Below are 14,386 nucleotides of genomic sequence, written 5' to 3'. Positions count from 1 at the left end.
TTCCTTTGCTGTCCACCTGAAACTATCACAACACTGTTAATCAGCTATATTCCAATACAAAATAAAAAGTTTAGTTAAAAACAATAAATAAAAATCCCAAGTTGGGAACTTCCAACTTGGTGGTCCAGTGGCTAAGCACTCGGTGCTCCCAAGGCAGGGTCCGGGGTTCCATGTGGACTCTAGTCAGGAAACTGGAGTCCACATGCTGCAACAAGAGTTTGCATATTGCAACTAAGAGTTCGAATGTCACAACTAAAGATCCTACGTGCCACAGTGAAGATCGAAGATCCCATGTGCTGCAACTAACACCCGGCACAGCCAAATAAAGAAATACAAATATTAAAAAAAACTGTATATAAAAAATTCCAATGGTTACAAGAGACAAAGATCCAACGTGAATTAGCTTGAATAAACTGGCTCACATAATGAAACCACAGGAACGTCCTGGCCAGAGTTGGCCACAGGGACGGCCAGAACTTGAGACTGGAACATCTAAAGGATTCTCTGTGTCTCTCACACATGCTGCTGTCTATACTTCATTATCTTGGAACAGCTCTTCACTAGGTGGGGGCATGGCTATCAGACGCTGGGCTCACATCTTTACCTCTTCGTGATCATAGAGGAGAGAAGCCCTTGTTCCCCAGCCGGTCCCCTCAGATTAGTTAGAAGAACCCGAGCGAGGCACTCTGATTGGTTCACCCTTGGATCAATCACTGTAGTCCAGGAAATAAAGTATAGACTAAGTCAGCTGCCCACACCTCCCATCAATTGCCCGAGGGCTTCTCACGCACACAGTTGCTTCAGCGATTTGGGGGAGCTGGCAGCCACCAGATCTGTGCCCATCATTCAAGGAAAATAAAATCTTTTAATACACTGTCAAACCTTTATTCCTAACGAATCTTTTTCTATTTCGGGGGCTATAAACAGTAAATCCTTTTCTTTTCCTTCCAAATGAAAATATTTTGAAATAATTAATGATGACTTTCCAAAGTCTACTTTCAAAATCACTCTTGAAATGGTTTGTGCCAATGTACACTCCTACTCACAGATGGTGGTGGGCATTCTTGAACCGTAAACTGTCATTGATCTATGCTGGTGGCTGTCGATTGAGGGTGATTGTGACTTCCTAGGGATGACGACGGCAATGTCTGGAGACAGTTTTGACTGTCACAAATGAGGGTGGTGCTACTGGCTTCTCGTGGGTAGGAGGACAGGATACTGCTAGATACCCTGCAGTGCGCAGAGAGCACCTCCCCACAATAAAGAATCATCTGGCTCAAAATCTCAATAAAGGTGGGGTTGAGAATCTCTCATCTATACATACAGATATGGTCTTTGTATATAAAGAAGTCTCAACAAGAAGCCTTGCCTTGACAGAAAAACTTAGGTAGCACACTCTAATGGCTGGTCTTGGCACAGGGAGGTACACTTGAAGTTGTGTCTTCCCAGTTTGGGAGGAGGGTGGTGAACATGGCAGGTAAAACAGTTTTGCAAGTGCCCAGATAAACTGCTTGGAAAACTCACCCTTTCAAGCTCCTCTGGACTCTTTTTTGTTTTTTTAATTTATTTTTTAACTGGAGGATAATTGCTTTACAGAATTTTGTTGTTTTCTGTCAAACCGCAACATGAATCAGCCATCAGATCAGATCAGATCAGTCGCTCAGTCATGTCCGACTCTTTGCGACCCCATGAATCACAGCATGCCAGGCCTCCCTGTCCATCACCAACTCCCGGAGTTCACTCAGACTCATGTCCATCGAGTCAGTGATGCCATCCAGCCATCTCATCCTCTGTCGTCCCCTTCTCCTCCTGCCCCCAATCCCTCCCAGCATCAGAGTCTTTTCCAATGACTCAACTCTTCACATGAGGTGGCCAAAGTACTGGAGTTTCAGCTTTAGCATCAGTCCTTCCAAAGAAATCCCAGGGCTGATCTCCTTTAGAATGGACTGGTTGGATCTCCTTGCAGTCCAAGGGACTCTCAAGAGTCTTCTCCAGCACCACAGTTCAAAAGCATCAATTCTTCAGCGCTCAGCCTTCTTCACAGTCCAACTCTCACATCCATACATGACCACTGGAAAAACCATAGCCTTGACTAGACGGACCTTTGTTGGCAAAGTAATGTCTCTGCTTTTGAATATGCTAACTAGGTTGGTCATAACTTTCCTTCCAAGGAGTAAGCATCTTTTAATTTCATGGCTGCAGTCACCACCTGCAGTGATTCTGGAGCCCAGAAAAATAAAGCCTGACACTGTTTCCATTGTTTCCCCATCTATTTCCCATGAAGTGATGGGACCGGATGCCATGATCTTCGTTTTCTGAATGTTGAGCTTTAAGCCAACTTTTTCACTCTCCACAGGTATACATATATCCCCTCCTTTTCGAACCTCCCTCCCTGGGCTCTTTGTTTTAAAGACAGTATTTAAAGCACTTTAGCAAAAAGAGGGGTAGCTCAGTATACAACTGAATGTGAGAATTACCGATGTTTAGTTTATTTCTATTCTGATCCTTGGAAAATAACAGTCATATATTATCATTAAGGAAATTTAATGCATGACAGAATGGAATGTAAGAAGCCTCTCCCCTCCCCTTACAGTGTCCGGTCTCAGCAAATTTTACAACAGGAAAAACTCATCTTTAATTTTCAGCTTCCTTATTTTTCATCTTTCTCCATGTCACTCACTGCCTCTCTCTACTGACTGACTCCAATGCATGTTACCATCTGCTTCTTTTCAGAAGTAGTAAAATGAAGCAATTAAGAGTAGGGACTCTTGTCATTCGACTGTCTGGGTTCAAAGCATGACTCTGTTAATTATTAATGGTGCAGCTTTGGGCAAATTTATTCAATTCAGTTCAGTCGCTCAGTCGTGTCTGACTCTTTTCGACCCCATGGGCTGTAGCACGCCAGGCTTCCCTGTGCATCACCAACTCCTGGAGCTTGCTCAAATTCATGTCCTTCGAGTCAGTGATGCCATTCAACCATCTCATCCTCTGTCGTCCCCTTCTCCCCCTCCCTTCAATCTTTACCAGCATCAGGGTCTTTTCCAATGAGTCAGTTCTTCGCATCAGGTGGCCAAAGGATTGGAGCTTCAGCTTCAGCATTAGTCCTTCCAAAGAATATTCAGGACTGATTTCCTTTAGGATGGACTGGTTTGATCTCCTTGCAGTCCAGGGGACTCTCAAGAGTCTTCTCCAACACCACAGTTCGAAAGCATCAATTCTTTGGCCCTCAGCTTTCTTTATAGTCAAACTCTCACATCCATACGTGACTATTGGAAAAACCATAGCTTTGACTAGACAGACCTTTGTTGGCAAAGTAATGTCTCTGCTTTTTAATATGCTGTCTAGGTTGGTCATAGCTTTTCTTCCAAGGAGTGAGCGTCTTTTAATTTCATGACAGCAGTCACCATCTGCAGTGATTTTGGAGCCCCCCAAAATAAAGTCTGACACTGTTTCCACTGTTTCCCCATCTGTTTCCCATGAAGTGATGGGACTGGATGCCATGATCTTAGTTTTCTGAATGCTGAGCTTTAAGCCAACTTTTTCACTCTCCTCTTTTACTTTCATCAAGAGGCTCTTTAGTTCTTCTTCACTTTCTGCCATAAGGGTGGTGTCGTCTGCATATCCGAGATTACTGATATTTCTCCCGGAGATCTTGGTTTCAGCTTGTGCTTCATCCAGCTCAGCATCTCACATGATGTACTCTGCATATAAGTTAAATAAGCAGGGTGACAATATACAGCCTTGACGTAGGTACTCCTTTCCCAGTTTGGAACCAGTCCGTTGTTCCATGTCTGGTTCTAACTGTTGCTTGTTGACCTGCATACAGATTTCTTAGGAGGCAGGTCAGGTGGTCTGGTATTCCCATCTCTTTCAGAATTTTCCACAGTATGTTGTGATCCACACAGTGAAAGGCTTTGGCATAGTCAATAAAGCAGAAATAGATGTTTTTCTGGAACTCTCTTGCTTTTTCCATGATCTAGCGGATGTTGGCAATTTGATCTCTGGTTCCTCTGCCTTTTCTAAAACCAGCTTGAACATCTGGAAGTTCACGGTTCACGTATTGCTAAAGCCTGGCTTGGAGAACTTTGAGCATTACTTTACTAGCGTGTGAGATGAGTGCAATTGTGCGGTAGTTTGAGCATTCTTTGCATTGCCTTTCTTTGGGACTGGAATGAAAACTGACCTTTTCCAGTCCTGTGGCCACTGCTGAATTTTCCAAATTTGCTGGCATATTGAGTGTAGCACTTTCACAGCATCATCTTTTAGGATTTGAAATAGTTTAGCTGTAATTCCATCACCTCCACTAGCTTTGTTCGTAGTGATGCTTCCAAAGGCCCACTTGACTTCACATTCCAGGGTGTCTGGGTCTAGGTGAGTGATCACACCACTGTGGTTATCTGGGTCATGAAGATCTTTTTGCATAGTTCTTCTGTGTATTCTTGACCCTTCTTCTTAATATCTTCTGCTTCTGTTAGGTCCTTATTGTTTCTGTCCTTTATTGTGCCCATCTTTGCATGAAATGTTCCCTTGGTATCTCTAATTTTCTTGAAGAGATCTCTAGTCTTTCCCATTCTATTGTTTTCCTCTATTTCTTTGCATTGATAACTGAGGAAGAGTTTCTTATCTCTCCCTGCTGTTCTTTATTTATTTATTTTTTTTTGAGGATAAAAAGGAGCTATTTATTTGTTAATGAAAAGAAAAATAGGTGAAAGATAAACAGATATTTTACCAAGAAGACATACAGATGGCAAATAAACCATGTGGAAAAAGAAAGATCAACATCATAATTCTTTGCTGCTGCTAAGTCGCTTCAGTCGTGTACCACTCTGTGCGACCCCAGAGACGGCAGCCCACCAGGCTCCCCGTCCCTGGGATTCTCCAGGCAAGAACACTGGAGTGGGTTGCCATTTCCTTCTCCCCTGCTGTTCTTTAGAACTCTGTATTCAGATGTGTATATCTTTCCTTTTCTTCTTTGCCTTTAACCTCTCTTCTCAGCTATTTGCAAGGCATGAGAAACGCTGGACTGGAAGAAACACAAGCTGGAATCAAGATTGCCGGGAGAAATATCAATAACCTCAGATATGCAGATGACACCACCCTTATGGCAGGAAGTGAAGAGGAACTAAAAAGCCTCTTGATGAAAGTGAAAGTGGAGAGTGAAAAAGTTGGCTTAAAGCTCAACATTCAGAAAATGAAGATCATGGCATCCAGTCCCATCACTTCATGGCAAATAGAATGGGAAACAGTGGAAACAGTGTCAGACTTTATTTTTGGGGGCTCCAAAATCAATGCAGATGGTGACTGCAGCCATGAAATTAAAATGGGAGAAAATAATAGCAAATGAAGCAACCGACAAACAACTAATCTCAAAAATATACAAGCAACTCCTACAGCTCAACTCCAGAAAAATAAATGACCCAATCAAAAAATGGGCCAAAGATCTAAATAGACATTTCTCCAAAGAAGACATACAGATGGCTAACAAACACATGAAAAGATGCTCAACATCACTCATTATCAGAGAAATGCAAATCAAAACCACTATGAGATACCATTTCACACCAGTCAGAATGGCTGCGATCCAAAAGTCTACAAATAATAAATGCTGGAGAGGGTGTGGAGAAAAGGGAACCCTCTTACACTGTTGGTGGGAATGCAAACTAGTACAGCCACTATGGAGAACAGTGTGGAGATTCCTTAAAAAACTGGAAATAGAACTGCCTTATGATCCAGCAATCCCACTGCTGGGCATACACACTGAGGAAACCAGAAGGGAAAGAGACACGTGTACCCCAATGTTCATCGCAGCACTGTTTATAATAGCCAGGACATGGAAGCAACCTAGATGTCCATCAGCAGATGAATGGATAAGAAAGCAGTGGTACATATACACAATGGAGTATTACTCAGCCATTAAAAAGAATTCATTTGAATGAGTTCTAATGAGGTGGATGAAACTGGAGCCTATTATACAGAGTGAAGTAAGCCAGAAGGAAAAACACCAATACAGTATACTAACGCATATATATGGAATTTAGAAAGATGGTAACGATAACCCTGTATACGAGACAGCAAAAGAGACACTGATGTATAGAACAGGCTTATGGACTCTGTGGGAGAGGGAGAGGGTGGGAAGATTTGGGAGAATGGCATTGAAACATGTGAAATGTCATGTATGAAACGAGATGCCAGTCCAGGTTCAATGCACGATGCTGGATGCTTGGGGCTGGTGCACTGGGACAACCCAGAGGGATGGTATGGGGAGGGAGGAGGGAGGAGGGTTCAGGATGGGGAACACATGAGAAAAAAAAAAAAAAAAAGACGCTTTACTCCTTGGAAGGAAAGTTATGACCAACCTAGTTAGCATATTCAAAAGCAGAGACATTACTTTGCCAACAAAGGTCCGTCTAGTCAAGGCTATGGTTTTTCCAGTGGTCATGTATGGATGTGAGAGTTGGACTGTGAAGAAGGCTGAGCGCTGAAGAATTGATGCTTTTGAACTGTGGTGCTGGAGAAGACTCTTGAGAGTCCCTTGGACTGCAAGGAGATCCAACCAGTCCATTCTAAAGGAGATCAGCCCTGGGATTTCTTTGGAAGGACTGATGCTAAAGCTGAAACTCCAGTACTTTGGCCACCTCATGTGAAGAGTTGAGTCATTGGAAAAGACTCTGATGCTGGGAGGGATTGGGGGCAGGAGGAGAAGGGGACGACAGAGGATGAGATGGCTGGATGGCATCACTGACTCGATGGACATGAGTCTGAGTGAACTCCGGGAGTTGGTGATGGACAGGGAGGCCTGGCGTGCTACGATTCATGGGGTCGCAAAGAGTCGGACACGACTGAGCGACTGAACTGAACTGAACTGAACTGAACCTTAGTTTCCTCATCTGTAGAGATGATAACAGTGCTTCCTCAGGGACTTTCCTGGTGGTCCAGTGGCCAAGACTCCACGCTCCCAGTGCAGGGGGCCCAGGTTCGATTCCTGATCAGGGAGCTAGATCCCATAAGCTGAAACTACGACTTTGCATGCTGCAACTAAAGACCCTGCATGCCGCAGCAAAGATCAAAGATCCTGAGTACTGCAACTAAGACTAGATGCCACCAAATAAATAAATAAAAATTAATATTAAAAGAAGAAGCAATATTGGTTTGGTCGTAGTCAGTGAACTAGGAGTCAGAAAACGTGGGTTCCAGCCCCACTAGAACGCTGCTCTTGCCCAGCCTCAATGGCCTGGGCACGCTAGGTCTCAGTTTCCCAGGCATTGCTCCAGTAACAGACACTGAAGTGAAGTGAAGTGATGTCGCTCAGTCGTGTCCGACTCTTTGCGACACCATGGACTGTAGCCTACCAGGATCCTCAGTCCTTGGGATTCTCCAGGCAAGAATACTGGAGTGGGTTTCCATTTCCTTCTCCAGGGGATATTCCCGACCCAGGGATTGAACCCCAGTCTCCCGCGTTGTAGGCGGACGCTTTACCGTCTGAGCTACCAAGGAAGCACTAGCTACCAGGAATAGCCACTAGATGGCAGCAAAAGCAAGTTCCCCCTCAGAGGCTTCCTCTCATCAGTTTCCCGATCTCTGGGTTGGGAAGATCCCCTGGAGAAGGAAATGGCAACCTACCAGTATTCTTGCCTGGAGAATCTCATGGACAGAGGAGCCTGGCAGGCTACAGCCCATGGGGTCTCAAGAGTCGGACATGACCGAGCAACTAAACCACCACAAGGTCAAAAGGCAAAGAATCTGCCTGCTAATGCAGGAGACCCTGGTTCGATCCCTGGGAAGGGAAGATCCTCTGGAGAAGGGAATGGAATGGCCACCCACTCCAGGATTCTTGCCTGGAGAATGCCATGGACAGAGGCCCCCAGTCTATGGGTTTGCAAAGAGTCAGACACAATGGAGCGACTAACACGCTTTCAACCAACAAAGTAACTGCGGGCTTCCCTGGTGGCTCAGTGGTAAAAGAATCTGCCTGCAATGCAGGAGACAGTCCATGAGGTCTTGAAGGTATCAGACACAACTTAGCGGCTGATGAAACGACGACAAAGTAGCTGACGTTTCTCCCCAATTTCTGTCTACCCCTTCACTCACTTTCTGCTCACGTTTTTGTGGGTACTAAGCACGGGGCCTGCTGGGGCGGATGGAGAAGTCTGCCGTAACTGAATTCATGCATTTCCATTTCTTTGACTACTGCCTTTGTTCCAGCGACACTCAGACCTTCTTCACCAGTCCATCATCTTTCCTGACTGCATAGCTGACCATCTAGTCACTCACCGAGTATCCACACTGGCTGTCCCAGAGGCATCTCAAATGCATCAGATCCAAAACTGAACACATTGCTTTTCTCACCAAAGTTGCTTTTGCTCCTGTGTCCTTGTTCGCACCACCATCCAACAAGTCAGGAATGGAGAGACCTCAGGGTTGTCTGTGACTCCTCCTCCTTCATCCTTCACAGCCACTCAGTCACCAAATCCTGCAGACACCACCTCTGGAAAAACACAATTCCAAAGTGGTTTATGTGACACAGGCTCATTTGTAAAACATTCAAAGAGAAAAAAACCAAAAACTGAAAGACACAGGTTGGAATGTTTCACTGTTTGGAAGACTAGTGCTTTCTTTGTGTTTTTTGCTTTTGCTTTCCAAAATTTCTACACGGAGCCTGTGATTCTTCTCAAATTAGAAACTTTTAAAACCTACAGTATTATCTGTCTCCCAAAAGTATGTGTACATACAACTGTTAGGACATCGCGCATAGCTATCTCTAGGGTAGTAATGCGCAGAAAAAATTTGCCCGTAGGTACAGTACTTTGCCAGGCGTCTGTGCTGAGGCTGCCAAGTGGATCGGCTGGCACGGCCAGTCTGTCAGCCCTTTGTTAAAAATGGCACTTCCTCCACACGTGGCTCCTGAAAGCCACTTCATTTTTGGATCCGATTATTTAATGTGAAAAATATTTCTGCTGCAGAAATTCATTGTTATCTCAAGTTTATAGAGAAGATTTTTTTTCTCACAGAGTGGAGTGCTGATATATCCAAAGGGAAGCAAGCCCCGCCCGAGTCCTTCAGTCAACAGACATTTATAGCGTGCTGACTTACACCTTGGGCATTACTTGAGGAGTTTGGGTTCCAGGGGTAAAGGAGATATTTAGGGTCCCTGATCTTAAGAAGATGTCATCACATAGCTGCCAAGCAGATGAACAAGATGGTTACAGACAGCAGAAATGCCAGGGTGGTGGGAGAGAGAAACTAAATCAGTAGGGGTGGCTAATTTGGGGTTGTGTGATGCCCACACGGGAGGGCATATTTGAACCACGAGGTAGGCTACAAGATGGAGCTCACTGTCTGTGGAGCTGCTGGTAGAGCCCAGCCTGAGGGAATGGCGAGCAGAAGGGCCCTGGGCCAGGGACACACTTGGCATACTTAGGAAAGAAAAAGGCCAGTGTGGTTTTCGAGAGGTAAGTCATTGAGGAGAGTGGAGCGGATGAGCTGGAGAAGGTGGACAGAGCTCGAGCAGGCTCTTGTAGTTGATCAATAAAGAGGCTGGATTTTAATCTAAGTTAAAACCCAGCATGAGTACAATTGCTTACACATACGTATTGTGTACCTATTATGTGCAAGGACTGTTCTAGGCATTTTACACGTGCTATTTCGTTTAATCATTACAACCACCCTGTGACACAGGGTTGGTCCTGTGGCTGCTCTGGGTTCTGCTATTTTCAGTGCATCTCCTATCTTCATGCCCCACCATTTAGGGAGGAAAAGATACATCTTCTGTTCTCTCCTTGATGAGTGCTGGTGTAGGGCTGGCTAACGAGGACGAGAGGTCATGTGGAGGAGAACTGAGGCTCCGCAAGTGACAATCAGCACCCACCCAGATACTGAGCGAGACCATCTTGGATCTTCCAGCTCAGCCCAGCTAAACTCCTAGCAACCCAGGAATATTACTGCTGGTCCCACCAATATGTAGAAAGACAGCATCTCTGATCCAACTTAAAGAAGGTTGGCCATTGAGTTTATACTTGGAAAATAACAACTATTAAGGCACATAGAACATTTTTAATGTACCAGGCACTATGCTGCTTTTACATAGCATTTCCCCTTACAACAGTCCTGTGACATAAACACTGAATTTTAGCTCTTTTTTATAGATGATGAAACCGAGGTGCTGAGAGATAAACTGGCTTGTTCACAGTCACATAGCTTGTAAGAGCACCCTGTTGCTTATTTCAGTTCAGTTAAGTCACTCAGTCATGTCTGACTCTTAGCAATTCCATGGACTGAAGCACACCAGGCTTCCCTGTCCATCACCAACTCCCAGAGCTTATTCAAACTCATGTCCATCGAGTCAGTGATGCCATCCAACCATTTCATCCTCTGTCATCCCCTTCTCCTCCTGCCTTCAATCTTTCCCAGTGTCAGGGTCTTTTCCAATGAATTAGTTCTTCACATCAGGTGGCCAAAGGATTGGAGCTTCAGCTTCAGCATCAGTGCTTTCAATGAATATTCAGGACTGATTTCCTTTAGGATGGACTGATTTGATCTCCTTGCAGTCCAAGGGACTCTCAAGAGTCTTCTCCAACACCACAGTTCAAAAGCATCAATTCTTCGGCACTCAGCTTTATGGTCCAACTCTTACATCCATACATGACTATTGGATAAACTATAGCTTTGGCTGCCACTGCTGCTGCTAAGTCACTTCAGTCATGTCCGTCAAGGCAATGGCACCCCATTCCAGTACTCTTGCCTGGAAACTCCCATGGGCAGAAGAGCCTGGTAGGCTGCAGTCCATGGGGCCATGAAGAGTCAGACACGACTGAGCGACTTCACTTTCACTTTTCACTTTCATGCATTGGAGAAGGAAATGGCAACCCACTCCAGTGTTCTTGCCTGGAGAATCCCAGGGACGGGGGAGCCTGGTGGGCTGCCGTCTGTGGCTAGACAGACCTTTGTTGACCCTGTTGCTCAACCTTGGGGAAAGGGAGGGAAAATCATTCCTATGGACTGCAGAGCTGGGATATTCCTCCAGGGAGGAGCAATTCACATTGTCTTCTCTGTGTACCTGCTGTCCAGCCCTGTGCTTTGTTATTCATTATTCTGTACTGACTCCAAAGGCCCCTACTGGGTGTACTAGTCTTAGGTCAACAGAACCTTTAAGAGATGGAGGATATAAAATAGCGCGACATTAGCCATCAAGGCTGCGCTCAGGATCTGCAGTCTTGGAAGTCCTCCACAAGGAGGAAGCTTGGGCAGGGAGTGGGGATCAGAGAGCAAGCATTAGATGGACTCTGCAGCTGGGAACCCAGGCAAGGCTGTGTGTCACTCTAGGCATGCAGAGACTGGAAAGGGAGAAACTTTAGAAGGCAAAAAGAAGGGACGTGGTCAAGACTGAGTGGCTGACTGGAAACTAGAAAATGCATTGATAGAGGCAGACAGCATCAAGTCTGTGTGCCTTTGCAGCAAACTTGGGTACCCTTTCTTCCAGACTGGTATGGTGGGTGCCAGCCTCAGGAGTACCCATCATTGAGAACAGCTAAGAGGGTGAATTTGAGAGGTTGTTTTTATTGTTGTTTTAGTTACTAAGTCATATCCAACTCTCTTGTGACCACCATAGACTGTAGCCCGACAGACTTTGTCCATGAGACCACTGAAATAAAGAAAGCAACTATCGAAAGCCAAGAAATGTATACTTATAGCGAGGTGTGAAGATGTGGTTTCTTTTGTTTTCCTCTCTTTCTCTGTCTCTGTCTCTGTGTCAGTTTCTTAGTTATAGTCCTGGACCTTAGCAATAATAAGAATCCATATTTGCACCTCATTGCAGGAACATGTCAGAGACTTGAATGCCTTCCATCCAAGTTTCTAGCCCACAGGATCAGCATGATCTCAGGAACTTGAATCACAGGGCAAGTTTGCACAGCTGTCTACTCTTTATAAAGCTATTTGGTTGGCTTATTAGCATGTGTGAGGTTATGCCAACGGTTTGTAATAAAAACACAATGGAGAAGAAGAAGAAGTTTCACAAGAAGTTTTAGGGGGACTTTATATTTCATTCCAGGACTTGATTCCCTCCTGCAAGGGCAAAGGTTTCTATGTCACGTTCAGCTGAGTTGGGTAAGAAAGTAACTCCACATTTTTAGGTGAAAGTAACTTAAAAAATATCTTTGCTGACAACTTGAATAATGCATGCTCATGATTAAAAATAATCAAATGTGACCGGAAAATACATAACCTAGATGCAGCAAGGTCCCCAACGGTAATCACAGCGCTCACCCTTGGTCCACTCTGAGGCTGGATTCAGAATTTAAATGCAATGCCAGGAAACCAGCTCTATCAGTGATGGAGCGATAGAGTTTTACTGAAGATTTTCTGGAGAAGGTGTGGCAGAAGAGTGACATTGCATGTGTGTGTGTGCTGGTGTGTGTGTGCTCAGTTGTGTCTGACTCTTCGTAATCCCACGGACTGTAGCCCACCAGGATTCTCTGTCCATGGCATTTCCCAGGCAAGCATAATGGAGGGGTTGCCATTTCTTCCTCCAGGAGATCTTCCTGTCCCAGGGATCGAGCCCATGTTTCTTGCATCTCCTGCATTGGCAGGCGGGTTCTTTACCACTGTGCCCACCTCACAGAGACATTGCATACCTTGTGGCAAACGCCAAAGCAATTCCCTTTAAACATCTTAGTTCTGCCCAAACTTCTTCTCTAAATATCCGCCTCCTTTCCCCTTTTCTCCTCCCCCTTCTTTGCCTTTGTCTGGGTTCCCCATCACAACATAAACTCCCCTCCACCGTCTGGAAGAACTCAGTTCTGGCCCTCAACTTGCCTATCCCACTCAAAAAGAGAAAAGCTCAGTAAGCTGATTGTACTCCGACTTTTTTTTTTATTTTAAAGAAAGCAGTTCAATATCCAATTATTTGTCGAGAGTGGCTGGGAATTGGCACTGGAACTGGCTTTCTCAGGCTTGAAAGGTCTGAGCATTTTTCCTCCTGGTTGCCCATTTGGTGAAATCATGGTGGTAGCCTGAAACAGGCTCTGGTTGTAGTATTCACCCCACAGAAGTTGGCCAGTTCTGTAAATCATCCTGCCTCCCACCCTCAGAAGCTAGTTCTTAAACATTTATCAGCACATGACTGGACTCACTCCACAAGATACATATAAAATTCTTACCAAACAAAATCAGGTCTTGTTCTGTGGAAGGCAGTGCCAGGGGTTGGGGTCAGGGTGGAAGACAATTTTTGACGTCAAGAAAATAAAAGATTTCTCTATATAGTGATATATATAACATACACTATTAAAGAGAAAAATCACTGACCCTAAATGGCATCACTTGTGCTAATGCCCATGACACCAAACCTAGGTTTAGTATCTAACCTAATTGCTGATTTTCTTTTTTTTACATTTTTGTTTTATTTTTTAATTTTTTGGCCACAGCACATGGCATTCAGGATCTTAGTCCCCCGACTAGGGATTGAACCTGTACCCCTTGCAGTGGAAGTGTGGAGTCTTAAATACTGGAGTGCCAGGGAAGTCCTCTAATTGCAGTTTTGACCTTCATAGAAATGCAATCTTAATTAACCAGTTTGGAATTTTCTGGTCAGCACCAACGAAATAATCTATCACATGGACCCTCTCCATTTCCCTTGCCCTGCCCAGTGGATGAGGAGGCAACCGACACAACAATATCTTTGTCTGTTCCCTCTCTCAAAAAAGATATCCTGGCCAGAAAACAATCCTTTATTTACTTCTGCTAATAGCTGCCTTGTCCCACCCTTCTTCCTATAAGAAAGTTCCATTTTGCACAACCCCTAGGAGTGCCCTTCTAGTCGCTGGATGAGATGCTGCCTGTGTGTGGCCATTAAGGCAGGGTTTCTCAGCATTGGCACTGTTGACATTTGGGGCAGTTATTAGTAATTCTCTATGATGTGGGGGCAGCCTGTGCAACAGCAGGAGCTGATACCACCTCCAGGTCCGAAGGTGCAAGCGCAGGCTCCAGTTGTAACTACTGCACGACATATAACTCCAAAACTGTGTGTCTGTCAACAGCGACAGCAATGATTTTACTCACAAATCTGCAGTCTAGGGACAGAATGCGTGTTTGACAGAATGCCACCCCTGGGGTGGCTTGCAGGCCGAAGGCTGGGATCACCTGAAGCCTTGCTCACACCCCTGCATGGGGCAGAGGAGAGCTGAACCTCCCTCTGTGTCTCTGTGGTTTTACACCTGGTCTCTCCAGTATGGCAGCTTCTGGGTAGTTGAACTTCATACCTGATGGCTCAGGGCTGCAAAGGTGTGTGTTCTGAGAGGAGAGGGCTGTGCACAAGCTGATCACCTTTTCTGTCCTTATCTCTGGAGTCACTCAGCACCACTCCCACCTGCATTATAATTGTTAGAAGTGAGAT

The 14,386-nt window shown here is 45.0% G+C and overlaps 1 long non-coding RNA gene across 1 annotated transcript in view; it reads right to left on the bottom strand.

Annotated features, from left to right (window-relative positions):
- LOC133228934 (uncharacterized) overlaps positions 1-14,386 on the bottom strand; it is a 97,166-nt gene that overhangs the window by 20,051 nt on the left and 62,729 nt on the right. The window contains exon 5 of the long non-coding RNA XR_009730418.1: positions 8,347-8,485. This is a non-coding gene — a long non-coding RNA (uncharacterized LOC133228934). The remainder of the gene's footprint in view (positions 1-8,346; positions 8,486-14,386) is intronic.

The sequence above is a fragment of the Bos javanicus genome, chromosome 17 (assembly GCF_032452875.1).
Source record: "Bos javanicus breed banteng chromosome 17, ARS-OSU_banteng_1.0, whole genome shotgun sequence".
NCBI lineage: Eukaryota > Metazoa > Chordata > Mammalia > Artiodactyla > Bovidae > Bos > Bos javanicus.
This window is presented reverse-complemented; position numbering and strand designations above follow the sequence as displayed.